Genomic DNA, 26,960 nt, shown 5'->3' with positions numbered 1-26,960 from the left:
GCAAGGACCTGAATTTGAATTCCCAGAACCTAAGTAAAGCCAGGTGTGGAAGAGCATCTGTAATCCTAGTATCCTTGTGGTGAGATGGGGCATGGAGACAGAGGAATCCCTGGAATCTAGAAGGCCAGCTAGCCTGGGGTATTTGGAGAAGGTAGCAAACAGCAGGAGGAGACCCTGTCTCAAATAAGGTGTAAGGTGGGAAACAAACCCAAAGTTGTCCTCTGATCTCTACACACAAGCCATGGCACATACATGCCTATACTCACACTCAGGAATGCACACATACATCTTTTACAAACACCAAAAGAGGTTTTTTGTTTGTTTGTTTGTTTATTTGTTTTAAGAAAACAAAGTCATGGTGTCAGGCTGTCAAGCTGCAACCAAATGAATAGGTAGACAAAGGGGTGTGTGAAGGAGAGGGTCTCAGGTACATGTGCCTAATACCAAGACCAGTTCACACTGCAAGGACCAGTCTTGCTCCAATGTCACTGTAATCCCCACAGAAAATAGTCTAGAAGGACATACCCCTGGCTGCTGATTGTCCACCTTCTGACCCTGTGGCTGAAGAGGATCATCTTGTGGAGGCCACTTGTCCACCTGCTTCATTCAGTGTTTGAAAACTTCCCAGCCACAACCTCCTTGAACATACCACCATATGCTCTCCTATTACAAGGTCCTACCAACTCCAGATAAGCTTCCTCTAATCTTTCTCCCTGTGCAGTGCAAATCCTGACAGTGGGTTGCTTTGGGGGCATGGGTGTTCATCAGTCTTGGGGGGCCCTGTGATGACTCCAGGCAACCCAGCTAGTTGAGGACAACCTTCCATCTCCAGTTTCAGCTGAACCATGTTGGTAGTCTGTGTTGGTGTGGAAGCGGCTTGCCTGGGCTTCCAGGGGTTCCCAGGTAGGGTTTGCTGAGATGAACAGAATAATGACCCCTCCAAAGACGTCAGCTTCTTTTCCATATTCAGGGAGGCTTGGTACTAGGCGGGGCTAATGCAAGAATGGACAGTGTATGCAGTAGGAGCTTCACAAGTGCTTCTGACTGTCTGCCTGTTGTGTTAACTGGAACCTACAGGTCTCATTTAGAACTTCTGCCCAGCTCTGATCTTCTGAGAGGGTGAGGCTGGGAGCCATTTCCCCATGAGCTCTGCCTTGCAAGTCCTGGGGTTGCTGAGTAAGAGCCCTGCCTCTGCCCTGGGGTCAGCTTGGCAGTGGCCTGAAGGTTCCTAGGAGCTGAGACACGTGCAGGGGTGGGAAAGGCAGGGCTTGTAAAGACAAGGAAGGTGACCTGGGGCAGGTCTGTCTCTTGTCCTTAGGGAATAATTAATAAGTAGACCATTGTGTGAGAATGATAATAATTAGGTCATTAAGAAGGACCCATTCTGCTCTCTCCACTCCCTGCCCCAGGGTTGGGCCCGGACCCACCTAACAATCTACCTCTACTGTAGGTGTCTGGTCTCCATGGAAACTGGGAGTCATTTCACAAACAGAAGATTAGGCTTCGTGGGAATGAGGAGGTGAGGAAATCTCAAGAGGCAGAGTTTTCATTTATAGTGCTATGGAGTGAAGGTGTCAGGCCAAGGTCTCTAAGCCAAACTCTACTAAGTACAGAGTACAGAGCACAAAGGCTGGTTTCCTGGCCCTCTGCCTGTGAGCAGGATAACACCACACTTGGTTTATTTGGCACCAGAGATCAGACCCAGGGCTTCATGCAAGTCATCCCCAACCTCAGCACCTAACTTTCTGTAACAGAGGGTGTATGTGGCAGAGATGTTGGGCTCCTCTGGTCACCTGGTGACTTTTTGAGTTTTCCCAGGGAAAGCCAACATTTCCTTTTCTTAAAAACACAACTAATTAAAATTCCAGGATGGCTGTGATGTGACGGGGTGGTGGAGTACTTGTCTAATATGCACCAAGCCCTGGGTTCAGTCCCTAGCACAGCATAAACTAGATGTGACAGAGAAGGCCTGTAATACTTTCACCTAAAGGAAGAGGATCAGAAATTCAAGGTCATCCTTGGCTACATAGTGAGCTCAAGGCTAGCCTGTGCTACCTGAGACCCTGTCTCAAAACAAACAAAGAAACAACCCCAATTCCTAGGTAAATATCCAGCAAATAGCCTGTAGGTTTCTTGCTCTGGTGATAAAGCATCCCCAGGTGAGTGAGTGGTGGGCTCCAGCTGGGCCAGCTCTGGGATCAATGGAATTGCTCTCCCTTGGCCCAGCCTGGCACAAAGTCCAAATTGACATTCGAGAGCATCCTTTAGAAAGCACTGAGCAAGACTATACTTTCAGGGATCATTTCTATAGTTCGTTACTAGAAAGCACTGAGCTATCCCAGTGGATGGAAGTATCCTGCCAACAGGGCAGGACCTTGGCCAATGCATCCTACAGCCCAGTATAGTGAGGGACAGGCAATAACCCCTGAAGAGAAAAGATTTCTCTTTCTAGATCTTCAGGTTCTCAAGCATCCTAAAAGTTATTACACACCCTGTATTGGGTGGTGAACATTTATACTTGGGTAAAAGCAAGATTTTTCAAGTATGTGCATCAGACCTACAAGCCAGCAGCTCAGAGAAGCTGTCGTCTAGTTGGTGCTAGACAGGCCCTTGGTTTGAATTAGTGGCTATTTAGATGACCGGTGCCTAGCTGGTCTGAAAGGTTCTGAAGGCTGAGCAGACAGAAGGTCTTCTGGAGACTTCAAACCTGCGTAGGAGCACACCTCGTGGCTCTTTTAGGGTCAGAAGCAAACCTAAAAAAAAAAAAAAAAAAAAAAAAAAAAAAAACCTCTCATGGGACTGAGTTGGGAACCACAGTCTGTTCAGAGGTTCCTGATGGTTCAGAACCAGCTCCCTGGATGCTGGCAAGGCAAGTTCATTTTCTCCTGCCAAGAGGCACATCTCCGTCGTGCCTTCAGTGGCTTCAGTATGGCTACTCCAGGGTCAAGGACGTGCTCCTGACTTAGAACTTTGCCAAGATAGACAGCTGCACTGAGGTTAGAAGGAAGAGCCATTCAGAGATCCTCAGAAAGATGGCATTTCTATCTTGTAGTGCCCTCGCTACTTTGAAGAGCTCTTGACCTGAGTTTACTGTCCTATGTTCTGCTGTCTAGTATATTTCCTGGTGCAAAACACCTCAAGCTAATCCAGCTATCTGCAAATAGTTCCCCCTTCCTCCTCTCTCCCCTCCCTCCATCCTCCCTACCCCTGCCATGCCTCAGGAGACACCTGATTACAGAAGTCCCATTTCTGGGACTGTAACAGGCCCACTCTGTTGTCTCGGGAACCCAGTCCATAACAATTTATCAATACTTCCCTAGGACACTAAAACATGCAGTCAAGTTCCCCCAAATGGGAAAAACATCCTTTCAAGTTCTGTTCAGAGCAAGGGGCCATATAATACCACCTACCTGTTCCCCTGTGTGAAGTAGCTAGACAGTGGTGGAAACTTAAGCGATGTTTCCAGTACTCAGAATGTGAGCTTGCTCATGGCTTCTTTTGCAAAATAGAGAATATGGGGTGGGCCATGCTTGGTGGTACACACCTTTAATTCCTGGAACTAGGGAGGTAGGGACAGGTGGATTCTGTGAGCTCTAAGTCTACATAGTGACTTCCAGGACAGCCAGGCCTATGTAGAAAGACCCTGTCTCAAAAAACCCAAAGCAACAAGAATATGTGGTAGGCCATATTTATAGATTTTTTTTTTTAAAAGATAGGGTCTCAAATAGCTCAGGCTGGCCTTACTGGTAGCAAAGGATGACCTTGAACTCCTGATCCTCTTGTCTCCACATCTCTAGTGCTAGGATTAAAAACATGTACCACTATACCTGGTTTATGTGGTGCTAGGGACTAAACCCAAGGTATCATGTATGCTAAGTAAGTACTCTACCAACAGACCTACATCCCCAACCCATATTTATGGACTTCTTTTTTTACCAACACTGATGCTTCTCAATTGCTCTGCTGTAGGGGCCATGGATCTCATTGTCCTAGGATCTTTGTTGGGACAGTTCCCCTCCAGAGTGTACTGCTACCATGGTTCTACTGCATCTACCCTCAGAAAATGTGTGGAGTCCAGAAAGTTACCAGTGTCCACCATTCAGTTTTCAGATTTCCCAGGGTCCATGATTGAGTTTGCAAATCTTCTCTGACTACTTCTGCTTCACAAGGCAGTGGGAGCCATAAAAGACTCCATTGTCACTGGGCTAGTGCCTGGAAAGAATGACATCAGACTCTGGCTGCAAATTAGAACTATTTTTAGCAGCTGATTGGCTGTCAGGAGGCTGGAAGCCTGGGTATAAGGTGAGGCAAAGGCAGGGCCCTGAGAGTCCAGTCTGGCAGAGCAAGAGAGGCCAGCCATGTACAGTGGCCTCCTTTCTTCTGAGTTTGGGTTCCATGTATGGCTCCCCGGGGGCCATCATCCACAGAGCTGGCCTTAGCAGCAACTGAATATACTGATATGAATACCCTACCCCCTCTGACTATAAGGGCAAACCCTGACAAGGATGGTTCTGTACTACCTGGTTTGGGCCCTGCCCCATATCATATGGAAGTAGCATCACAGTGACTTAGAGGGGAAATTGTATAAGTTCTAGAGGAAATTGGCATCATGCTCAACCCACCAGGACTCATTGCCCAGTGCCACAGCCTCTGTGAGGGTGATTGAGGCTATCAGGGCTTTGGCCTTCTAGCTGCCCTTAGGCCCCCAGGGTCTCTGAGCTTTAACCAGGCTGAAGTTACCTGTGGGAGTTACCTTTCTGGGGTCATAAAGTACTGTAGTCAATGTGTGCAAAGGGAGAAGAGATCACTCCCTCCTCAGAGAAACCCCAGGAAGAATCAAATAAGCTACCCCTGGGCCCTCAGAGAGGCCATTGGCCAAACAGCCTAGAGATCAGATGGTGCAGAGGGGTTCAAGACAGCCCCTCTGCGTAGCTGTCAAAGCCTGTCCCTTGGAAAGCTTTAGAGGGAGAATTATATTGGATAAGTGAACTGTAGGACTTCTCAGTCTTGATTAAGGTCCATTATTAAGCTTATCCCTCAGGGACTCTGTGAACAGGGCCATGGAACTTAGCATTTCCTAGGTGTGTTGGACTGCAACCTTTATTTTAAAAGTCAAACTCCTTGGGCTGGGATATGACTCAGTGGTAGAGTATTTGCCTAGCATGTACAAGATCCTGGATTTCCTAGGCTACATCCCCATCACAACAACAGCAACAATAATAATATAATAGGTTTAAAAGGTGAAGCTTTCTGAGCTAGAATGGGGTACATTGTGAACTCACTACATACTTGGGCAGCCACCACCATAATGCATACACATGATGCACAGGGAACCCCAAACTGCTCTCACTTCCCTTGGCTGTCCACATCTTCCTCCTTCCCAAAACTCCTTTCCATCTCTACACTTTTGCCTTTTCTGGAATGTTGTCCCCTGAAAGTCACTCCCTTCTCCCCAGGAGTTCCTGAGTTGGCTTCCTGTAATGATGGACTGTAACTTTTAAGCCAGACAACCCTTATCCTCCTTCAAGGTGGCTTTGGTCAGAATGTTTTTATCATAGCAACAGGAAGCAAACTAAAACTAGGGGTTTGACAGAATTTTAATTATTGAGGAACAATTATCAGAAAGTACTTAAGAAATTAAGTAACAGCAACAATAAAAAACAATAGTTAACTCCAGGGGGGAAAATGCTGCACAAAAAAGAAAAAAACCCCATAGCATCTAGACAGCATTTATGGGTCATATTGACACTAAAAGTAAACGTGAATTTGGTCACAGGTTGTGATAATTGTGAAGATAATGAGTAGGGTATTATGTAGTGAGGGTGTGTGGAGATTTATGGTGTGCATGAAGGGAAAACTAAAGAAACAACAATAAATAATAATGTTATTACTAATAGTTAGCAAGGTGGAAGAAAAAAAAACAACCAAGAAGCAGCTGGGAGGGTCAACAGGCAACCCCAGGACAGGGAGCCAGAGGTGGGAAGGGAGTGGGGTGACCATGTGTAGTGTCACAGCCCTGAAGTACGTTGGACTTTCTAAACAATGTCATAAAAAAATAACATTCCCAAAGGGAGAAATTATCTGGTCAAAGACTTGACCCCAAATACCATCCTAGGCTCACGAGGTAGCATGCTTGCCAACAAGTCTGACAACCTAAGCTCAGCCCTTGGAGCCCACATGATGGACAGAGAAAGCTGATTCTTGCAAAGTGTCATCTGACTTCCCCATGTACGCTGTGGCATTTATGGACCTACACATGTACACATACACAAAAATAAACAAATGTAAGGAAGTTTTTAAACAACAATAACCAATCCACCTTAGTGACCGTCTGTTCCTCACACAGCTGCTCAGAACTTCCGGCCCCGAGGAACTCCTCCCTTCGGATGATGGGGCGTGTTCAGGGGGTGTGGTGGCGGATGGAACCCCTCTCTCCAGTCAGCCTGAGGCTCCATTGTTGCATCTTCTCCCCTTGGCACCAAACTTCTAGAAAAGTCCTTTACACTCCAACTTTCCCTGACACGCCCATCCCCATCACTGCTGTTCTACCTACGTTCTCTGGAAGTTCTCCAGTAAAACTGTCTCTTATGCTTGGCTCTTCTCACACACAGCAGTTTCTGAGAATCCCCTCTGCTCCCCTTTGCCACCAGCTCACACCCTTCCAGAATGCTGGACCACAGCGGGCAGGGGAACCTGCTGCTCTCTCATTTTCTCAGCCAGCCATACCCACTGCCTGGGAAGAAAAGGACCCACCCGGTCTTCAACAAGACTTTTCATCCCGTTCTGTGGCTCTACACTTGCCTGAGTCTTTGGAGGGAGGCAGAGCACCAATCACAGTTTTGTGTGTAGCTTGGCCATTGGTGCAAGCAAGTTTGAACCTCAGCCTTCCTGGGTCATGCTGCAAAGACACAGTACTTCTCTTATCTGCTACTCAGCCTCCATCTCCACTGTCAACTCCTGAGGCCCCTTATCTCTTTCCTGCGGCAAGAGCCTGGCTACCTGCCTTGCCTTCTTTCCCTGGTGTGGGCAGATGGATGCTACTGATCCTCCCTCACCTGCAACCACTTTCAAAATGACTTTCCCAGGCCCAGCCCTTGCCTGAAGCTGTGGCTTTGCCTCTGGAAGGCCATGGGTGAAAGACTGTCCCCAGAACTCAGTGCAGTGAGCAATGACCACCTGCATTATCCTTTAAGGCCCACGTGGCTCCTATGAGATGTACTAACACCAGATCCATTCTGATGGTGAGGGGAGCCCCTGGAGGAGGCTATGGACATAAGTCCAAATCCAGTGCCCCAGCTTGTAAAAGCAATTCTACCTCGCTATCAAGCTCTTGCTGCTTCTAGCTCTCAAGTGCATCTGCCTCTTCTCTGTGTTATGTTTCCCATGTGCCAGGCAAGAAAATCCCATGTGAGGGTGGATGGGGAGGGAGGAGGGGAATCTAACCAATCAGTTCCATGGCCCCCAAGCAGGCAGCCACTATCAGGAAGAGCCTGGAATGCACAGAGCAGCATCCTATCTGCACGTGGAATAGGTAAAGATCATCTAAATGAGAAAAAGAAGGCTATTTTATTCGCTAGAGCAATGCAGTCAGACCCCTTACTTGTCTTTGAAGGTAAGGGGAAAGCTTTGTCATGGACAGAAGGCACCAGGTGTATCTTGGTGAAGGTTGCCATCCTGGGGATGGAGGCAGGCTCCCTAGAAGTAGGTGTCCTATGTGATTAACTAGGGGAGCATACCTGGCCTTCTCTGGTTGACCCTAAATGAGACAGAAGCAGGGGCAAGAAGAGGTGGGGATATTTGTTTCCACAGGGATCAGTGATGGGCAATCTTTACCTGTCACAGGAGAGGATTAAAAGTGTGCACCACCAAGCCAAGTCAACTTTAAACTTCTGGTCCTCTTGCCTCCACCTCCTGAGTGTTGGGATTATAGTGGGTGCCACCCATGGTTTATTAGGTGCTGGGGATCAAACTCACAGCATCAAGCATGATGGGCAAACATTGTTCTCTCACAGAAAGGATTATGGATGTGCCGCTTCCTGGTAATGGTGTGCATGGTTTTAATCCCAACAACTCTAGAGGCAGAGGCAGGAAGATCTCTGTGAGTGTGAGGCCTGTCTGGTCTACATAGTGAATTCCAGGACAGTCAGGGCTATATAGTGAGATCTTGTCTTAAAAAAAAAAAAAAAAAAAAAAAAAAAAGGGAAGGGAAGGGAAGAAAAGAAAAGAAAAGAAAGAAAAGAAAAGAAAAGAAAAGAAAAGAAAAAAGTTGTTTAAAGTTGTTTTTGGTTGCATAGTGGAGTTTGAGGCCAGCCTAGGCTATGTGATTCTCTGTCACAAAACAATACAATCTAAGCTGCCCATGCTAGACCTGTGACCCAAGTTGTAGTACCTTAAGAGCTACACCCTCTCCATCCAGCTCACCCTGTGCTCTCTCACCTGCTCCTTAGCAGCCCTTTGAAATGTAAGTGCAAGACAGACAGAGAGAGAGAGAGAGAAAGAAAAGAAAGAAAGAAAGAAAGAAAGAAAGAAAAAGAAAGACAGAAAGGAAGGAAGGAAGGAAGGAAGGAAGAAAGAAAGAAAGAAAGAAAGAAAGAAAGAAAGAAAGAAAGAAAGAAAGAAAGAAAGCAGTGGAAAAGGAAAGAGAGTGGCAATTAGGGTTGCAGGAATGAGCTGAGCTCACTATGACCCAAAGGCCCTCCCACATTCAAAATACCTTGAAATACCTTGGAGTGTTAGCAGAGGCCAGGGGACAAGAGGTCAGCCCCACTATAATAGCAGATAGAGCATTTCAAACAGGAAAAACAAAAGAGAGAAGAGATCTGGAGCCCTAGAGTTTAATAGGCAGCATCAGGGCAGGGTGTCTGGAGGGGCTAGGGGTGCCCTCCTCATGTATGGTGGCAGCTTCCTGAATGAACCAAGACCAAATACAAATGTGTTCCAGGCTGACAGGGGAATTTTTCTCCCACTGCCTAAAAGGTCACCTCAGCCAACATGCCTTGCTTCATTGACCCAAGAGTGAGTCCCTTCCATCCTCACCTGGTCCCTAGATGAGCAGCAACTGTCCCCTAAGGTATATTTGAGATATACAAAGTCAAGGACATGTGGCACAGCCAGGGTGGATCCTAGGTGTGCTGGTTAGTGTTTGTCAACTTGACACAACTAAAGTAACCTGGGAAGGGGGAACTTCAATTGATGCATATCTGTGGGGTATTTTCTTGATTGGTGATTGATGTAGGAGGGCCACAGAACACATGAGCAGTGTTGCCCATGGTAGGCAGTCGTGGGCTGTATAAGAAAGCAGGCTGAGCAAGCATGGAAAGTTAGCCAGTGAGCCACATTCCCCTGTGGTTGTTTTGGTTCTACCTTGGCTTCCCTCGATGATGCACCATGAACTGTAAGCAGAAATAAACCCTTCCCTCCCTGCTTCAGTTACTTTTCTGCTGCTTCGATAAAACACCATGACCATGACAACTAACAGAGGAAGGGTTTATTTGAGTCTTACGATCCAGAGGGTTAGGATCAGTAATAACCAAGCAGAGGCATGGTGGCAGGAACAGCTGGTAACTCATATCTTGAACCACAAATAGGAAGCAGAGAGAGAGTGCCCTGGAAATGGTACAAAGCTTGCCCCCAGTGACACACTTCTTCCAGCAAGGCCATAACTCCTAAGCTTCCCTAAAAACACCAAAAACTGGGGACCAAGTATTCAAATGTCTACGATTTATGGGGGACTTCTTTTTCACACCACCATACTCTGCAAGGTGCTTTTGGCCATGGATGGTGTTTACCACAGCAACAGAAATCAAATCAGGGCACCAAGCATCCCCACCTCAGAGTACCTATGTTTCATCATTGTGCCACAAAGGCTTTCAACACCTGCTCTCAAAGATCCTAGCAGGTATGTCTGGCCTGTGCCCTGGAGGCTGTATGTGGCCTCATGTGGCCCAGGATAGCTACAAATATGGCTCAGCAAAAAACTACAAACTGAAAATATGAGGTTCCCTCCCCTGAAATTGTTTTGGTAAATTAATTGTGTGGTATCGAATGTGAACTTTTTTTTTTTTTCCAATGTGAAAAGGCTGAACACACCTGGTAGGTCTTGGACACTTCCGCATGTTCACATTGAAGAAGGCTTCCCAGGGGCTCCAGCTAATCAGTAAAGGCTTTTGTGACACATGATTTCTGCTGAAGTTCTGGCCAAACTCCATGAGATGAATATTGAAGATCTAAAGGTTGACAAACATACTGGGAGAGGACACTGGGCGAGGGATGAGGTACTCTGGTAAGTCAGGCAGAACATTCTAGGCAGAGGTAGAGTGGCACCAGCAGGTCCATGAACAGCAAGTGCAGAAAAAGCAGTTGTGAAGCCCAGGCTGGCCCATTGGGTCTGATGACTCAGGCAGCTCCACTCACCTCACTGAGCCCTGGGAACTCAGTGGCACCGTGACACCCACTGCAGGTCTCCCCTTCCTCTTCAACGTGACCTTTTAGGGAAACAAGTTCCCTGATCTATGATGGCGCACCTGATAAAAAGCAATGCATAGTCAGTAGAAACTGAACTTAACATTTTACCTTTGTGGTTTTCCTGGGCTAGTCAGAAGTGGTACCAAGTTTTCTGGAGACATGGGGCAGTGGTAGCAATTGCAGCCCCAGTTAGCCCCAGATCATGAGGGAAAACTGTGCAGTACTATGTGGCTAAGCTACAGTGTTAGGTGGGTCAGGTGAATTACATACTTTTTACTTATATTATGTTCAACCTACCAAGGATTTTCTGAAACATGACACCATCCTGGGTGGAGAGACATCTATTCTAGTGATTATCACTGTTATTGGATCAAGTGTCATGTGGTTTTTATCCCAAGTAAGTTTCCTGTGGGTCTCCTTGACAAATGTGTGCCCGGAGTGCTAACAGCAAAGTGTTTCATACCCCTCACTCTTCCTGGTCCTTGTTTAGGGAGGTGTTGTCCTCTCTCTGAGCCCCAAGTCATGGGACCTTCACGCTCTGGCTGGCCTGACCTGCCTCCCCACATTCCTTCTCACTCACATTCTGAAAACAGCATCTTTCGTGGCTGGTGCCCTGACAGGCTGGTGCAGGTTGTCTCAGCATAAAGATACATTATGATTCTAGTCCAAAAGGCTTAGGCTGTAGGGCTGTGAAGTTGAGCACACTGGTGCTCAGAGGTGCTGTGGGCAGAGAGAGGTACCATGACATGCAGAGTGGCTGCAAAAGAGGGAGGTCGGGATGTGTAGCCTGGCAGTGGACTCCACTGATCCAGCCTCAATTTCCTCATCTACCTCTCATGGGGAGAGTGGACATTAGCCTGGCACAACACAGTATCCCTGAGAACAGAGATCTTAAAACAGCTGGTTTCAGCTGGGGCACTGCCCCAGCCTAGGTGCTTCCTGACCCTTCCTGAAGGTTTATCTGCTTGTGGACCTGGATCATTCATTCAGGAACAAGTCTAAGTGCTGCTTCTCCCTGGAGCTTTCCCTTACCAGGATGTAGATACATCCTATGCCTCCCACACTTCCTTTCTCCTCCCTTTCCTTCCACACCCTTCTCTATCCAACGAGTTTAGAAAAGATGTACAAGCCTGTAACATTGGCTAGGAGGAGAGGTCACTGATCAGAGAAAGATTTTCATCTTTTGTGTCTGTATCTGGTTCCCCAGGTCATTTGGTTCACACAATTGACTCTGAGTGGCTGCAGGGACAGCAGGAGTCTCTCTGGCCACATAAGAGGAGGACCATGGGAAACTTGGTGACCACCAGAAACTGGGTGAAGCTTCTGCAGTTCTATTGGCTGAGAGTCTGAGATCCAGGCACTGGCAGGTTTGATGTCTGGGGAGGGCTCCTGGTTTAAAGATGGCAACTTCTATTACATTATCCCAGGGTAGAGGGAGAAATCTCATCTTTCTAACTTCCAACAAGAATATGAGGCCCATTCACAATTGTTCCCCACTCGAGACCTAATCATCCCTCTACACCGCACACCTGAAAAGGTTCTACCCCTAACACCAGCCCCTTGGGTGTTGGGGTTTAAGGCATGCAGTGGGGGTTAGAGGTCTAGACACTCCACTGCAGCAATGGGCTTTAAAGTTGTTGGAACCTCTTGTGCCTCTCTGCCTTGTCTCTCATGTATTGTGTACTGTGTGAGGTTCTAGGTCCCAGTTCTAGGGAATCAGACCCAGATTCTCTCTGCCTTTCAGGATGCTCCACCCCATGCTCACCTAGCCCACAGCAGGCACACAGCAAATTGCAAACAGAAAGTCTAACAAGTAGTGCTGCCCCAGTGGGCAGAGAAAACTCAGTGCTGCCCCAAGAGCTGGTATGCAGCCTGGCCCTGAAGATGATGTTTGAAGGCTCATAATCCTGTCTTCTACCGATGGCATCACACATGCTTTCCCTCCCCTTTGGGGACACAGTCATGGGAGCTGGCTGAGACAGGTTTTTGCTTCCAGGGAAAGTAGTTCCATGCTGGCGAAAACAATGCCAAGCCATTGCCTCACCGCCCACCTGCCAGCTTCTAATTACTGATGGGCAGACAGGGAGAAGCTGGTTAATGCCAGCCAAGCCCTAGGCTCTGATGCACCTTTCATGGGCTAATGGTGTAGCACAAGGAAGGTGGTCCCCTGTGAGAGTCCCTGGGTGAGGAGAAACAGGTGCCCTACTGACAAGAGCCCAGTTCCGCCCCATTGCTGTCTCCTCTCCCAGGAAAATGGCCAGACTGTGGAAGCCAGGTGTGTGTGCAAGAGACCCTGGTGCAGAGGGAGGAAGGCCTAGGCACAGTCTTGTAGGCAAGACAGTTGTGGAGAGGGGTTGGGGCCATGCTAGTAGCAGAGCAAAGCAGGAGTCAGGAGGAGGCAAGGAAGAAACTCTCCTGGAGGAGCAGGGCTTCGGAGGGGCTCAAAGGGAGCACACACCTGGAACTCAGATAGGTTTCATTTGTATAAAGCCCTGGGCATCCTAAGAGGATTGGGTAACAAGGAATTCCAGCTCTGGGAAATCAGGGGTTCCCAGCAGGGTGCCAGACAAGCTGGGGATAGGAGCATATAGGGGAGAAGAAAAGTCTGAAGAAACACGTAGGCGCTATTGAACATGGAGCCATTGGGCAGCCTTCTCAACTCGAATCAGACTTGACCCCTGAAGTCTCCTAAAAGATGATTCCCTGGGGCAGCCTCACACTGGGACAGTCCAAATTTGCAATTTCCTCAACTCAGGGTTCTGGCTCCACCCACTGTGAGTGGCTCCTCCTCCACATCCCCTCCCCTCTCCTATTGCTCCACCCCTTGCAGATGGAGAATAAACCAGAATAACCTTGCCTGGTCACTCTTCCACGCCCTTTGTTGATGAGTGTCCTTCGTGAAGGCACATTTTCTTTATTCTATTCTTATTATTATTTTGATGTGTATGTGTGTGTTAATGCATTTTCCTGTGTGCACATAAGTGTGCATACTGAGACCAGAGGACAACCTACCTCGAGGTAGTTCCCCAGGGAATGGTCCATGTTCCAGAGAGTTCTTCAGCTGCTCTGGTGGGTTTTGAAGGGGATGTATGGAGAAGTATCATGCTGTGGATGTCGAGATATGTCTGGGTTAGGAAGGGCCTTGAGTCTCCAAAGGGAGCACAATGTCAAGAGGATGCAAGTGTTTCTAGGGGAAGGCTGGCCTCTCTGTCCTGCCCTATCCTTCCTAGGGACTGCCAGCTGAGAACCCAGACTTCTAGGAAGGACTTGTCCAGCCCTTTCTTGGCTGTCTCTGGTGTAAGCCCATGATGCAGAAAAGTACAGGGGTTGGGTGCTGGCCTCTTCCGGAAGCAGAGCACCCCCTGGATTCTTCTTCTAAAGCTGCTTTCTCCTCCCTTTCTGACCTTTCAAATGAGCTAGGAACTGGCTCTTCAGGTTCGGTGAGTCCAGACACCTGAGCTGGGCAAGGAGTCTAAATTTGACCTGACATCCGCTTGTGTTGGCAAGACAGGGCTTGGAACACATAGAGAGATCCTAGAGCAGGGTCCAGGCCACTTACACTTAGCCTGGGGGGTGGGGGACAGGAGAAGAGCGGAGCACAGGGAAGTGGGGGAGGTCCACTCTGTTCTTTGCTGGCACTTCCTTAAGTGCCAGCAAACAAAACCCATCTAGGTGTAGTGGTTCGTGCCTATAATCCTAGCACACAGAAGGCTGAGGTAGGAGGATTGCCTCAAGTTTAAGAGACCAGCCTGGGCGACAGTGAGTTTCAGGCCAGCCTGAGGTACAGAGTAAGATCTTGTCTCAACAAAACAAAACACATCAGTAATATTATATGTTGCTGTGGCCTTTGCCGTGGTGTTCTAGCTCACTCTGTTTCACATACCCGGAAGCTGAGACAGAAGCTGTCGATAGTCTTATGCCCAGCATGTGGCCGGCCACACAAGGCCATTGGACACTGAACACAGACTCTCATCTACCAAGGTGGTGCTTCTCAAAGAGGCTGTTACCCAGCTGGAGCTCAGGGCAGAGCTACTCCCAGACCCAAGGAATTTGGGTGGACTCAGCTGTCTGAGTGGCAAGGAGCCCACATTGGGATTCTGACCCAGGCCCAGGAGGGCCTTCAAATAGTTGCCACCTTTTCTGGGCCCCTCTCTCTTTTGTAAATCACTGTATAGGATGGTGCTAAAGACACAGGTGACCAGGGAAACACCAGTCACGTCCCCACCTGCTTTGAGCCTGAATGATCTCCAGAGGCCTGAAGCTAAGCCACCTTTGGTTTCCGGGCTGTTTCAGCCAGAGAAGGAACTCTGTAACCATGATCCCTGTTCAGGCTTCCCAGCCCAGTGCCAAGAGTCCCAAGTAGCCAAAGGAGCCAAAGGAGCCCAAGGAGCCACAAAGAGCTACAAGGATCTTCCAGAAACAGTGGTTCAAGGGTGTGAACAAGATTCACAGAGACAGGTCATGTTTCTAGCTGGGATTTTGTAACCAACCGAATAAGCCTGCAGACACTTCTGTTTATGTTTTCTAGTACCTTCCTTAGATTTGAAGACTGACAGGGCACTGACCCAGGGGCTCATGCCTATGGTCACAAGCTCTTTTCTGGAGGCTGATGTAGGAACATTGCTTGAGATCAGAGTTGGGGACCAGCCTACACATTACAGTGAGATCCTGCCTTCAAAGGAAAAACTCACTGGAGACTAACAGGCACTTTTGAAGATTTTGTGTCTTGGGCTTTTGTTTCAGGAGATTAATGGTGATAGTTTTGAAAAATTTGTGCCTTGTGCCTTTGTTTCAGCCTTCTAGCTACTAATGGATGTTTCGAAGGATGTGCTTGAACTCTAGTGGCTGACAACTCCAACATATGGAGGAGGCTGGAAAGCAGCATCACCCTCCTGATGGCAAATGTGATGTCTACTGGTTGATAACATGAGATTTTTAGGCTGGTTCAACTTCCTCTTCTCCTTCTTCACAGCTTAAACAAAGTGACACAAGCCCCAAATCACAATACAGACTATCATCGATGAGACAAAATAAAACAGAAAGGAAAATGGGGTCACTTAAGGAAAAGCACAATGTAAAAATTATCTAAGAATAAATAAACAAACTTCTCAGATGTCCAGAGCTACCCAAAAGAGATTAAGCCAAGTCCAGCCTGCCTGTACCACCTTACGCCCTACTGTGTACCTTAGGTACACCAAGTTCTGGTATCCTGTAACTGGACTGGGTCATCCCTTAAAAAGCCACTGTGTGGTCATACCGAGTAACCCCAGAACACTTGTGGAGCAGGGTGCCCCCACTGCCAGGACTGGCCTTCCATGGACTCAGAACACAGGCTTCTGATACCCTCAATGTCTCCAAAGGGTCACGGCCTTTTCTAGAAACTCTCCTATGTGAGAAGGGCATGAGGGTTCTTGGGACAAGACCAGGCCTTTAGACTAAGCTCCCAGGTCTCCCTGGGGACATGGCATTTCATTCCTCAGTTTCTGCTCTTTTACCCTCTTCTGGAGGACACTCCAAGTCTCGGAAGTGGAGTGAAGTTATGTGCATAGCATATTATTGGCTGCTAAAGCCACAGGCCTGCCTAGACTTCAGAGGTGTCTCAGATTCTACCTCTTGAGGAGAGGGGTGCAAGGCCATGAAGGAAAGGGGCGTGGTAAGTCTCCTGCCATCTATTGCAAGGGGGTTGTTGCATGTAATCCTCATAGTAGCCCCATTGTCATGGAAACCTAGGCACAGAAAGGCAAAGATCCTTGTGTTCACTAAGACCTAAACTCTCATCTCCCTGCCTGCCTTCAGCGCCCAGGATTGGGACTCCAAGCCATAGGCCTAGTGCTCAATTCTCAGTAGCCATGTTTATCACTTCTGGAACTTAGAAATGATGGCAGATGGGGAAAGCTCTTGGCTTGCATCCAATCTGGTCACCTCAGCCATCCAGAGAAGTGTCTTTCCTTCTGCTTGACTTAGAAATGAAGTTGGAGGCCTTATCAACCCTCCATACCCTTATCAGGGCTTTGGGTTACATATAAGCCGTTCCCTTAGTGGCCTTCATGGGAACTCCACCAGCATGTGTGTTAGGTTCATGAATAATTCACCTTGGCAAGGACCCAGGGGCGCAGCTAAGAGTCAGAGCTCCCAGCCGGGCAGGCTGAAGCAAGGAAGTAAGTGATGCTGCAGGTAGAGGCAGGAGGCAGGAATTTGGAGAGGGTGCCAGCTCTGCAGACAGCTCTCTTGCCGTTCTCTGCTATTCTAGGTGGGCTCTGACCACACCAGTCTTGCAAAAGCTGCAAGCCTGGCCCTAAGGGGCTCAGTATGACAACCAGAGACCGACCCAAGATCTGTCCTTGTCTCCATTGTTATCAGAGAGGTGCCTCATTCAGACCTCAGCAGTCACCCATGACCTTAAGAAATGAGCCAGGTCTAGCTGAGATGCTGGCTCTGATGATGTGAAACTAGGATGTTTCCAGTAGGGACTCATCACCAAAATTCTTTTAAAGGGAAAATGACAGTTCCTACTTGTCTGAGGCATGCCACCTCAGTCTTGTCTGCCCAAGAGATGACAGTACCTGGTAGGGGTCTGACCTGTCTTTTCTGACTTGGCTCCATTTCTTCTCACTCCAAAAAAGCAAAGTACTAGGTTAATGAACACTTTGCCTTCCAGAACCTCGGGAAACTGCTTTAATGGCTTTCTGATTAGTTTATTTCCTAGGCTACTGGAATCCTACATCTGGAAGTAGAGCAAGCTCCTTGCTATTGACCCATATGACCTTTGAGAAAAGTAGGAAAAGATGAAAGAAACCAAGTCTGCCAAGTGCTGCATCTCCTTGAAGACCACACCTGCACCAGACACTGGTAGTTCTCACACAGTATCTTTTGAGACTTAGATTAAAATTTTTGGTACTGTTAGTTTTCTTCAAAACCTATCTCCACTAGTAGCTGCCTGGGTTTACTTTGCAGAGGCAACACGTTCTCCTAGCCTGAGTATATTGGCCCAGGAACGGTCCCACCACAAGGAACTTAGGGTGTGTATGGAAACTGTAGTATGAGCCCAGGCAAGTGGACAGGGGTGACAGGTGAATAAAGATGGCAGGTGAGTAGAGTTCTTACTTGGTAGGCTGCTGGGAGGACCCTGGAGCACATGCATGCTTCACCAAGTGCTAGGAGAATTTCCTTGGTCAGCCCCAGCCTGCCTGTGTGTCCTATCTCGTGTCCTCTTTGATGTAAAAGTTCACCTGTACTTACTCTTCTGCTTGCCCAGCTCCCAACATTTAGCCCCCTGCCTGGAACATAACTCTCTTTGGGCAGCCAGATCCCCCTTCCTCTTCCTTCTCTCTTGACTGTTCATCCATTCATTTGTACATCTATATGTACAAAATACTCTCTGGATGCCAGGAAATCACTTGCCCTCATTGTAAACTCCTGTCCTCCAGGGGCTTTGGGATGACCCATCTTCATCCTTGATTGAATGTCAATAGCAGCCATAGAGCACAACCAAATTCCACCTGGTGAGCACAGCCCACTCAGATCCATCCCACCAGGGCCCCTCTGCCTCATGTGATGTGACTGAGTCTATAGCAGGCTCCCTCTCACAGCTTGAGGACTCTAGAGTCATCTCTTTGGAAGGACATGTGAGCTGGGCCCTGGGCCTTCTGGACAAGGACATATGATGCAAAGAGGACAGACAAAAGAGAGTCAGCACCAAACTTCCCAGAGAACAATACTGTAGCTTTGAACTTCTTGTTCTGAGACAGGCTGTGGCACCTGCCAAGTTTTATGACTTCAAAGGGAAGGCTAGAGAGGCCCAGTAGAGTCACCCTGTGGAGGGTCCCACATGCTCATGTCTGCAAGGCTGGGACTCTGGGTTTCCATTCAGCTGCTCTTGTCAGTGGCTGGTCTCTCTGCTTAGGGTGGTGTCCCTGACACCTGCCTCCAAAGCAGCATTGTAGTTACAAACTGTTCTCATAACCAGGGTAGGGGTCCATGTCCTAGTTCATGCCAGGGCCTTGTTGGCTCCTCCTGGCTGCCCAGCCCACTTCCTGAGAGTAATGGACTTGTTCACTCCTGAGCCTGAAGCTGTGGAGTGAGTCTATAGGCCTGTCAACAGTGGGTAGAACAGCCAACGATCTCATCTGACATTGCTTGATATTGTGGGACAAGAGGAGAGTGAGGGTTGGGAATATGGGAGGATGGAGGGTGGGGGACAGGAGAAGATAAAGGTGGTGGAGGGGGAGGGGAAGGTGGAGGGTAGAGAATGCAGGTAAGGTCTTTAAAATGGATTCATACATGTACTCACACACATGTACATACATACTGGATGGACATACACAGAAATTTTTTTCCTTTAATCTCTTTCCATGGGCACTCTCAATGCTTTTCTTGTCTGTGAGTCCCATTGGACATAAGACAGAAAGACAAGATGCATAGAAAAGAATAAAGATCCAGAAACAGAGCAATAAGTGTTTAGTTCAGCTTCAAAATTGCTCCTGGGACCATGAACAGCATGAATTCAAAATGGGTTATGTATATTAAAACACAAAACTTCAGGGAAGTGGGGCTGGAGAGATGTCTCAGTAGGTAACAGCACCGGCTACTTCTTTAGAAGACCCTGGTTCAGTTCCCAGCACCCATGAGGTGGTTCACAGTCATCTGTAAGTCTGGTCCCCAGATGCAGCGCTGAAAGTGTGACTTGTACAAGGAAAGAAACTGGAGGTGGTGGCCACTGCAAACCGTAACAAGCTCCCCCTCATCGGGTTGTAAGCTTAAAGTTGATCCATTTTATTGGATATGAAGAACTCAGTAAAGCTGGAGAAAAAATTCACTTTCTTTAACAAGTCTTGGCATGTGGAGGTAAGGGGAGAATACTGTGATATACAGCATGCTGTTTTAAGAATATGATGATGATGATGATGATGATGATGATGATGATGATGATTGTATTTTTTTTTTTTTTTTCGAGACAGGGTTTCTGTGTGTAGCCCTGGCTGCCCTGGAACTCACTCTGTAGATCAGGCTGTCCTAGAACTCAGGAAATCTGCCTGCCTCTTCCTCTTGAGTGTTGGGGTTAAAAGTGTGTGCCACCACTACCTGGCTCTTAAATTTTATTATTTTTATGTGTATGGATGTTTTATCTGCATACAGGTCTGTGTACCATGTACACTCAGTGCCCACAGAGGCCAGAATATCTCCCCTGGGATTGGAGTTACAGAAGGTTGTGAGCTACCATGTTGGTGCTGGGAATTGAACCTGAATCCTATGGAAGAACAGTCATGGCTTTTAACCATTGAACCATCTCTACAGCCCCTAAAATGAAATGGTGGTGGTGGTGGTGGTGGTGGTGGTATGTGATGTAGTTTGTATGCACACATGTATGTGTGGATATACACACTCATGTGCTCCCAGAAGTCAGAGGAAGACTTTGGGTGTCCTGCTCTCACTTTCTACCTTATTCCTATGAGACAGGGTCTCTCACAGGACCTGGAGTTAATCTAGCAGCCAACAATCCTCAGCGATATCCTTTCTCCAGTCCCTCACAGCCCTGGGGTTATAGGCATGCTTAACCATGCCTAGTTCTTTATGTGGTTGAAGGGGATTTGTACTTGGATCCTCATGCTTTTGAAAGAAGTGCTCTTACTTACTGAGTACCCACTCCAGCTAAAATAAAATATATACTATCAGGAAAACAGAAATACTTTCTAAAAAAAATAAAAATAACACTTTCTGTCATTAAAACAAAGCACAAACACTGTCTTTGCATTGAGTGTCTGGACATTAAGAAGTCAGTATAAGCTGAATAGTAATTTCAATATTTACATTCTTTAAGGGTTTAGTTTTATTTGGTTCTAGAAGCATGTGGATAGTATTCTCCAGGAGGACACATCATCTTGAGGTTTATCTTTTAATTTTATTTATTTATTTGTTTGTTTATTTATATTATTTTTAATTTTAAATTAATTTATTTTATTACTTTTTATTTTTATCTTTTAATTTAAAAAATTTGTGTATGAATATTTGCCTGCATGTATATGTTCGGTTGGAACCTCCAGCTCACTCCTGCTTGATCTGGAAAGCCCCATTCATCTCTCTTCAAATCCCACTCTCTCAGAGAATCTCCAACAAAGAAAAGGTGCCAAAGAGCACAGGTACCCATTCTGGCAGCTGTGGCAGCTCCTCCCCTGAAGTTGCCAGCAGCCCAAGTCCCTGCCTGAAGTGGTCAGCTTTTGACCATACTTGGACACAAACCCAGTTTGTGGAGGACACGTCATCAGCCCCTCACCTACAGGGTATAAGCTGCATGCTTTAATTTGGTCATGTGACTTCTCTGGCCCCCATTTCTGGGGCTGGAGGACTCAACCAGGAGTTGCTTTGCTCAAATAAACCTGTTCTTTTGCTTTTTCAGTTCAGCTTGATCTGGCTTACTGCATTGGTGGAGCAACCTATTATCGAGTGACAGAAAACCTTTTTGCATGTGTCCCACATTTGTGCAGTGCCCACAGAGGCCAGAAGGGGGCGTCAAATCCCCTTAGGCGGGAGTTAAAGAAGTTTGTGAGCCTATATGTAGGTGCCAAGAACTGAACCTGTATCCTCTACAAGAGCAACAAATGCCCTTAACCAATGAGGCATCTCTCCAGTCCCTGGTATAGTTTTTTGGGTTTTCTTTTATTTAGAGATAGGATCTTGCTCTATAGGAATGTCTGGTCTTTGACTCATGATCCTTCTGTTCCTGCTTACCAAGAGCTGGAAATACAGATGTGCACTACCCTGCCTGACTTCTTTATTAGTTTCATATGTTCCTGAAGCTGCCTGGACTCTTCTTTAAGAAGACATTCTTGGCTAATAATCTGAGTCTGTTGATGACTTGAATGGCATCTGCTCTGTAGAGTGAGGCATATCAAGGAATGTATCCAGTGAGGTCTGATCCAGTCAGTTCTGTAGAGAGGAGGGAAAACTCTTCTTGTCATCATTGTTATCAAGGTGCCAATATTTCACCCAGATATTTTCACAGGTTCTGTGTCCCAGAGACTTCCTCTGTGGATATGACACGGCCCACAGGCTTCTTGAATTTCATTCTACTCTGATACCTAGTATACATATGGTCAATTAAATACAAGCTATATGGGAACATTTGGCCACAAACGCAGTTCTTCCAAAGAACAATTTGAATTCTGAAGTTCCTCTTGCTCTGGGCTGGAGTCACTTACATTGCTGGGCTCTTTTGTTCTTTGGGCATTGACAAACTAAAATGATGTGCAATTGTGTTTTCAATAGTTGTGATAATTTGCTAACAGCTTCAAAAGAAGATGGTTTTGGTTATCTATCTGTTGATTGATGAAAATTTTCTAATTGCTTGGGAACAAAATACAACTCAAATTTGGAGGACTCAGTTGGAGCATGGGTACATGCTCACATACACATGCATACCCACGGGCAAGCATAAGCTCTCTCTCTCTCTCTCTCTCTCTCTCTCTCTCTCTCTCTCTCTCTCACACACACACACACACACACACACACACACACACACACGTGTATCTAGAGTTTTCCTGCCTTGCCCACAGTCAGGACAAATCTCTGTCACCTGCCAGTCCCACAGCCACTCAGAACCAACCAAGTAAACACAGAGACTTATACTGCTTACAAACTATATGGCCATGGCAGGCTTCTTGCTAACTGTTCTTATATCTTAAATTAATCCATTTCCACAAATCTATACCTTGCCACGTGGCTCGTGGCTTACCGGCATCTCCACATGCTGTTTGTCATGGTGGCGGATGGCAGTGACTCCCTTTCCCTTCCTGTTCCCTTAATTCTCCTCTCTGTTAGTCCCACCTATACTTCCTGTCTGGCCACTGGCCAATCAGTGTTTTATTTATTGACCAATCAGAGCAATTTGACATATAGACCATCCCACAGCACACATGCACCCTAGCATCACTGCAAGTGATTTAGAGGACTTAGCAAACTTGTCCTCAAAACTGTACAGTCTCCCTCGAGATGGGCTGCACAGGGAGAACACACCTTGCCCTATTAAGTAATTGAATGGCTACTAGGGTTGTAGATGTAAAACATCTTTGTAAATTCTGGTATCAGCGGCTTTTTGCCTCAGTTAAAGTTACATCGCCCACGCATCAACTCAATAACAGGACGTTTTACCATAATGCCGCAGCCCCACTGTTTATTTTTGTGTCATCATTGGAAAAACAAAAGATTGTATCAGCCTTGTTGGGGATTTAACTGAATTTACATTCACACCTTGCGTTTTCAAAAACAACAAATGACATGGGCTTCATCGAATGAGTGCTCAAAAGCTTTGCTGTTACTTAGTGGCTTGAATAAAAACTAAGCCATTATTTAAATTACCTTAATTGGCTTTTCTGTTTGAAGCATCTGATAACAGGCATATTAAACTCGGCGCACTTAACTGTGAGATTCGGCTCCTGGGAGGAGCATTCTTCATCACTGGAATTTACAAGAAACAATGAAATTGAAAAAGCATGTGTTGAATTAGAAGTGAATCTTGATCCCCTCAAAGTTGCACCTCACCTTAGAAACCCACACCCAGTGCCGAGGGGGTGGGGTTTGGCCTCAAAATGGCTCCTTTTGAAGGAGATGCCCCAGGCTGTTTAGCAGGTCTGTCGCCTCCGTGACATCATTGCACTTGTGTGCTATGCTTTCGATGGGGCTTGTCCCCATTGTGGCCGTGGCGGTGGAACCTTTAAGGATAAGGTAGACTGAGAGATCATAGTGGGTATCCTTGGGCAGGATTAATGTAATTTCTTGGGGCCCTAAGTTTGTTCTCAGCAGAACAAGTATAAAAGAGCCCTCTTTCTGACCCATCTGAGCATTTGATTGCTTTCTTTCACAGATTCTCACTGGGATACTGTGATGCCGCCACTTTGATATGATAGGGTTAGTGGGCTCCTCACAAGGGCCAACAATGCTGCTGTAACATTCAGTCTGCAAAATTGAGTCAAATACATCTATTTTATTTACAAATGCCCAGCCTAATATATTTTGTAATAGCAACAGAAAATTGGCTCAAACTGTGGATGATCAAATTTTCACAAACATTTTGTGCATGTTAGAATTTGTAGTCACTTCCTTTGTGTAGTGGTTAGCATCTTGATTCTCAACTTACAATCACTTTTGTTTTTATTTTGAGAAACAGAGATTTAATAACTAAATTCTGTGATTTATCATGCATTTTTCTCCCCGACATACACAAATATCCCGGCAACCAACCAGCAGTTTCTGCTAGCTCTCTCTGACCTGGCCATCTGCTGTTTTCTGGTTTCTACAGCTTTTTGCTCCCATTTCTCCCATTGTACAGCCAGTGGACCTGCATACCAGCTGGGCCCTGCGAGTGGCCATCACACACTTCAGATGGAGTGGCTTCTGCCCTATCTGCACGTCTGGGTGTGTTGTTTTGTCAGGCAGCTTTTATTGTGCTGTTTTAAAAATACTTTTTACATTACATTTATTTAATAATTTTATTGTAATAAAATTTACAATAATTTAATAAATTTGTGGCAGGGAGCAGATGTGGAAGACAGAGGACAACTTGTAGGAATCAGTTCTCTCCTACCACGTGCTGCATAGGACAGTGCTCAGGTGGAGATGGCTTGGCAGCAGGTACCTTTACTTGCTTTTCCCCACCAAACCATCTTGCTGAACTGTGGGACAACCACAGGGAACTGTGGATGGGGATATTTCAGCTGGAACATTGGCTGGGTTCTTACCTGAGATCTCAAAGGGCTCCCAGTCAGCCTCACGGGCTTCATCAATGGTAGGATGAACAGGCCAGCGCAGCATACTCAGGACCTTGGAGAGGAAGAGGGCTTGTCACCCTCTAAGGATGCCAGCTCCTCCATGTTTCAGCTTTCCTTGGTGTAGAACCAGAAGGCAGCAATGGACTTCCACAGCCCTCCCTCTGAATACCTACCTGACTCTGGCTAGAAGTCATCTTTCAGAGCACAGTGAGGGTTACTGCCACACTAAATGAAGGGCTCGTTTACTGTAGCCAGGTGCTGAGATGGATTTCAGGCACCCAGTTCTGGATAACGCAGAGTACTCATGAAGCAGGAGTCATCCAGAGATTCGACAGCATCTGCTTGCACTGTCTCTGAAGAAGGAGCCGTGGCTGTCTTACTGTCCCAGCTCAGATCATTTCTAGCTGTCAGATGAGATGTTTGTTCACTCTGTGCTTTTCCAGCCTGAGAGACTACACAGGGGTTGGCCAAGAAATCCAGGACTTTCTTTAGAGATGCTGGTGAGTAGGTGGAGGCCACTGAGATGCTACTCTCTCAGCTGACACTTGGTGGTGTCACTCTTTGGGTCATGCTCTCTCCCCGTGATGTCAGATGGTATGAAATGGACTTTCAACGTGAAGTCTTTGTAAGAATGGCTGACTCACATCAGTCATGATGGTAATGTGGGAAGACAGAAACACTGGCCATTAGTTTCTTCAAGCTACCAGCCTTTATAAAAAGTTCTCATTGTGGGCATGGAGTCTTGTACCATGGTGCAGGACTCTGAGGAGGACCAGTTATAGTGGGTGGAGGCTGGGGGATGTCCACAGGCCTATGTTGAGGTGGTTGCTAGGCTGGGCTTAGAAGACCTCTGTTAGTCACATTTCTGTCTTAGAAAGGAATAGGGATACAGCCACACACTGGTGTGTCTCTCTGTGTGTGGTTTGTGTGTCTGTGTGTCTCTCTTTGTGTGTAGCCAGCTCTGTGATGTCCTCATTTTCACTATGTGTCAGGAAATCCTTTTGATCTAGGACAAATTATGGTAACCCTTAGAGAGTTTATTTTGTTCCCAATTCATAATGCTGAGGCCTCTGCACCCTTTGCACACTTCTTTCTGATCTCTGCATTTTTGCACATGTCCTTCTTGCTGCTGCTCTGGGCACCACTGTCCCAATTTTTCATGTCATCTGGACTAGGTCTGTCTGCTTTGAAGCCTTTCCACAGGGTCTCCCACTATCAGGGGCATGACCCACATTCTGCCTGTCCTGTGGAGTAAGAGGGCCCTGAGTGAGCAGCAGGGCCTCATATCCTTTGCTCAGGACACAGGAGTCAGAAAGTCACTACAGCAGAAATCCCCTGTTCTTTTTTGTTGTAGAGAGAGGCTTTCATCTACAGTCCCCTGATGCTCATCACCATTATCTTTTGTCTTCATGGAGCCTGGCTCTGATGTACACTGTCATCTCCAGTCTCTTACACATCCCTATGCTGTTGGCTGCCTTTAAGACCATGTAATTAGACAATGGCAAGCTCCAGATCAGAGGAGAGGGTAGCCAAACAAGCTGAGGACTGACAGACAAGCCACCACATGACCTCACTCCTGGTGAGCGGGGCTGGCCCAGGAGCTGTCAGACATCCCCAGAACACGGGCTCCTGCTGTTTCTAAGGCTTCTGTGTCTAGGCCCCTACCTACACTTCCCATTCTTTGTCCTTTGTCCAAATTCTCCTCTATAAATGATGCAGCCAGGCCCAGGGTGGCATTTAGGATGGGACCCTGAAATCTGAGATCCATTGTGCTGTTTTAACCTCTTCATGCCCTGAGCAAGTCTCTTAATCTACTTATTCCTCAGTTTCCTCAACACCAATAGCCAATTAATCCTCGGCCTCCTCTGCAAACCTCAATAGGATTTGGCTTGAGAACTGAGCATTTCTGGGAGTTGAACACCCCATAAATCCAAGCTGTCATTACAATAAACCTAATTACAGGCCCATCAGAAAGCTGAGGAGGGCCCCCTACAAAAATGAGAGGATCTGTACCTTGAGAAAGGGGGGTCACTATCCATGGGTGCTCATTCCTTACCTGGCCCAGGTTGATCCTGGATTCAGCTTCAGGCTTGCTATTCCTCTGCTGGCCACTTTGTGTATGGGCCACCAAGTATGCCCATACACCTGTGCCATCCTCTTTTTGTCTCCGCTGCTTTGGGGGTTGGTTTGATAATGTCCCACCTCAAAGGAAAGATAGTTTTGTTCTGGAAGGTAGAGGAATAAGGCCATCTACCCAAAGTCTGGTCATGGTGGGGCTTTACCAAATCTCCCATCCCTGTAGCACGGACCAGTTGACACTGCCTGAACCTAGTTGAGGAAACCTGGTGTCCCACTGCAGTAAACAGCTCCAGCATCTGAACCTCTCACCATCGCCACTTTTTACACATTTGAGTCAAGAACTCCCACTGTGATAGATGCCTGTTTCCTTCACAGACGCACATAAAGGAGCCACGTGCTCTGGGAACTGCCTGCTTGCATGTCAAGGCCAATTTCAATCTTTGAATCCATAAAAACTAAAAAAAAGAGAAAGGAAAAACTCAAGGAAAACCCACCCCATCTGATTCCCCCAATCCATGCAAGAAAATGGTTAGCCTGAGGGTTTCCTGGCCTAGTTCTCAACTACTCTTCTTCCCTCCCTTCTTCGTAGTCCTGACATGAGGTTTCCACATGTCCCTTCTGATCTGAGAACCAGCCTAGCCCATGTGTCATGGGCCT

General features: G+C 47.0%; 1 pseudogene; it reads left to right on the top strand.

Annotated features, from left to right (window-relative positions):
* The first annotated feature begins 2,280 nt into the window (after window positions 1-2,280).
* Window positions 2,281-2,373, top strand: LOC121821841 (small nucleolar RNA U3; annotated as a pseudogene).
* The last annotated feature ends 24,587 nt before the right edge of the window (window positions 2,374-26,960 follow it).

Source organism: Peromyscus maniculatus, chromosome 12, assembly GCF_049852395.1.
Source record: "Peromyscus maniculatus bairdii isolate BWxNUB_F1_BW_parent chromosome 12, HU_Pman_BW_mat_3.1, whole genome shotgun sequence".
Lineage (NCBI taxonomy): Eukaryota > Metazoa > Chordata > Mammalia > Rodentia > Cricetidae > Peromyscus > Peromyscus maniculatus.
This window is presented reverse-complemented; position numbering and strand designations above follow the sequence as displayed.